Raw genomic sequence first — 3487 nt, forward strand, 5'->3', positions numbered from 1 at the left:
CAGGGCTGTGCCCCACCTTGAGGTCTGAGCAGCTCAGTGCTTTATCCCCCTGTCCTGCTCCCAGTGCTTGGCACTGGGCTGGGATCCATCCATCCGTGTCCTTCTAGCTGGTTTTCCATACCTTTTGGACAGGCAGCAAAACTCACAGCCGCTAACTGCAGGCATCTGTCCTCACTTAACGCAGGAATGTTTTCCGGCAGGTTCACCTCCAGGTTTACCTGCCCAGGTAGGGCCCTTCCCACGCAGCACTTTATGGCTGTGTCCCTTCCCAAAGAGACAGTAATTCGGTGTGTCAGGCACACGCCACAGCTGCTGCGGCTGGGGTGTGTAACCAAGGAGTGCACTTGCTCTTGAACTCAAGGTGGATCTTAGCAAGCTGGTGCTGGCTTGACAGGAATCCGTGTAAACAAAAAATAATCTAAAGCTGGGAGAGCAATAGCCAGGAAACAGCCTCCTTGCTTTGGAGGCGAAGGGTTCAGTCGTGGGGCAGCAGGGGTCTGTGAATGGTGCTGGCTGGGTGCTCCCAAGTGCTGGTTTCCCGCTGGGAGAGGCGAGTGCTGCTGCATGTCTGGAAGATGAGATGCTGATGGGGAGCCTGCGATACAGAGCTCCAGCTGGGGTCCTGGAGGTCAGTTGGGAATGGCTGGTACAGAGGGTAGGCTGGAGGGGGAGGGGACTGGGGAAAAAAAAAGGGAAATACAACAGCAAGTTTGCAAAATGAATGTGAGAGTGAGCAGGCAAGCATGAATGTTGTTTGTGCATGGGTGTACTCAAACCTCTGCGTGTGCTGATGGGATGAGCAAGCAAGCTGTAAGACAAAATTCCCGTTTGCTCATGAGCTGGCAGGATGCTCCCATAGGCACCAGCCAGGGTTTCCTCACCCAACATCTTCATCTTCAAAACGTTGGGCAATTCCCTTTGTCCTTACAAGGAATTAATGTCTTTCCAGCCTGATGGAAGTGTTCAGATCAGTAGTTGGTGGGTCTCGTACTGGTGCAGCAAACCTGAATCCACTTGGCCGCTTGTTATTTGAGCAATAGCGGCTCAGCAGAGATTGCATAAGGCTGGTGTTGGTCATGGTTTCCCTTGCTTGGTGAGCGCTTCGGGCTCCTGCTGGCTGCTGCATGGTAGTTTTCACCATCTCCCTCAATGCCTTTGCCTCAAACGGGTGCTTTGTCACCTTGCTTTGACTTGGGGCTTTCAGGAGCCTTAGGGATTTCATCTGCTTGGAGCACAGCTGTGGCTGCCAGGGATGCTTGTGAGCCCTGGTCTGTGCTGGCTGCAGGGAATAGCTGCTGGGTTTTCCTTCATGGGGACCAGATGTGCTGGTGCTGCTGTTCTGGCACGCTCGGCTGCCTGGTTTTTAAGACGTAGTAAAGGGACTACTGAGTGGGGTAAGCCCCGGACTTTTGGTTTCACAAACCCCAAACCAGCTGAAATAGCTGGTTTGCGTTGCAAGAAGTAGAAACTTGGTTTTCGATACTCTCCTCGCAGGCAACTTTTTTTGGAGTAACTTGATCCTTTTTACAGTGAGTGAGGCAGGAGATGGGCTCCTTCTGTCTGCAAAGTTACCATACAACTTCCAGAACAGTTTATTTGTCTTTCTGGGTTTGTTTTTCAATTTTTGTCTCTTCTTTTAATGTCACAAGCGACTTCCTGGTGCTGGTTGGTAGGGTGTGCAGGAGACCTTTGGGAAGGGTGGCAGCCTGTGCAGCCATCCCCGACCTGTGCCAAGGCATTCCCATGGAGCCTGCTGCCATTTCTACCAAATTCTGCTGGTTTAGCTTGGAAACAGTTCCCAGAGCGTAAGTTTAGCACTGTCGGTGCTTACAGCTCTCTGCTCCTGCTCTTCTCTACCAGGACAAGTGCCCTGTGTTTAGCTGTTTGGGTTTTTTTCTCTTTCTTTCTTTTATTTTTCAGGTTTATCGCTGCTTCCCCGCAGGGCTGGCAGCAGGGTGGCACTGTACACAGCCCAAACTTAGGACTGTCTCAAGGTGTCACCCCATTTCAGGACACACATACCTATTGATCCACTAACTTTCTGCTGGTGTTTTGACTCACTGAGCCACTGCACAGGTTCAGGTCCCAAATGAGCTGTTACATTCCCAGCCACATCCCCCCCTGTGTGTGCCCAGGAAGCTTGTAGCCCCCTAAAAGCTATTTACTGTGTGAATTGCCCACTGGGTTCTCTCCTGCAGGATGCAATTATTTAAGAGGGTGATGGAGGCATGGTGTAGATGTGACCATTGAGAGGGGGTCATCAGGCTGGGTGATGGTAAGATGGGTCATGCCCATGTCAGCTATGGGGTGCTGTTGGCTTGACAGTTTGTTTGCAACGTTTGAGCATGAAGATGCCCTTGTCTGAGCCATTTCCCTGACCCAGTCTGATCTGCTTTCCTCATACCATAAAACCTCCATGTGTTGGAATAGGTGGAGATGGGTGGGAAGTGCCTTTGCCAGTGTGGTGCAGGATGTTGATGCTGAGTTGGGGATGCTCTTTGGGATCATAGCAGTCCTGTCCCACTTGATCTTTTTGGCTTCAGTGTTGAGACCTGCTCATGCATTGGGCGCAGAGAACAGCACCGAAACTGCTTGAAACCAATTCTGCTCATTAGTGTTGTCTTGCACTCATTCCTTTTTTCTGTGTTTTTTTTTTCTTGTTACCCTATACGCTTTTTTTGGTCTTTGAGTAATCAACCGAAATGCAGTGGCTGAGCAGAACTTGATTAATTGTTCTGTTGCTTTCGCTGCTGAAACTGGGTGTATCAGCCAGAAAGGTTTAGTTTTGCACTGTGCTGGGCAGTCCTGAGGATGAGGGACCAAACCAGCAGGCACCCCTTTTTGCTGAAGATGTCCTCCTGCTCCTGGCCCTCTCTTTGGCAGACCTGAGGGGTGCCAGCCCACAAAACCTGAGCAGCTGGGGTGTTTTTTAAGGGACTAGAAGTGCCGATCTGAATAAATAGTGGGTACTCAGTGCTGCTTAGCCTTTCCCTGCGGGGGACTGGCTGTTCTCCTTAAGCTTGGAAGTGTATGTGCACCTGAAGAACTGCAGATGTTTGAAAGCACCAGTGCTGCTTTGCTTGAGATAGGGTTAAAAAACTCCAGCAACCCGAAACCAAACAAAAACCAAACCCGGTGCAGGTTTGTACAGTACACTACTGTACTGGTACAGTGGTGCAAGTCCCACTGGCTTTAGTTACCCAGATGAGTGACGAAATGATGGTGGAGATGGGAAGAAAAGGGAGAACAGGGGGGACTCGTGGCACATGCTTGTAGTGGGGTTGTCTGTGTGTTTCCTGAGGTCTGGCTTGATGCAGAGGGAGAAATCAGGATCTGAGATAGCAGCATGCAGGTCATCCCCAGCGCAGGGCAGGAGAGCTGCTGCCTATCCTGCCTCTCCAGACACCCTGTCCCGCTCGGTGCTGTCTCGGGGACAAGGATGAGTAACACAGGTGACCCTCCACGCAACCTCGAGAGGCTGCATCCT

The 3487-nt window shown here is 51.2% G+C and overlaps 1 protein-coding gene across 1 annotated transcript in view; it reads left to right on the forward strand.

The window, feature by feature from the left end:
* Positions 1–163: 163 nt before the first annotated feature.
* Positions 164–3487, forward strand: part of LOC104407156 (tumor necrosis factor receptor superfamily member 21-like) — a gene marked incomplete at its 3' end in the record, with an annotated part of 7955 nt that continues 4631 nt past the window's right edge. The window contains exon 1 of the mRNA XM_010016349.1: positions 164–226. The remainder of the gene's footprint in view (positions 227–3487) is intronic.

This window comes from Nestor notabilis, unplaced genomic scaffold (assembly GCF_000696875.1).
Source record: "Nestor notabilis isolate BGI_N333 unplaced genomic scaffold, ASM69687v1 scaffold10256, whole genome shotgun sequence".
In the NCBI taxonomy this organism is placed as follows: Eukaryota; Metazoa; Chordata; class Aves; order Psittaciformes; family Psittacidae; genus Nestor; species Nestor notabilis.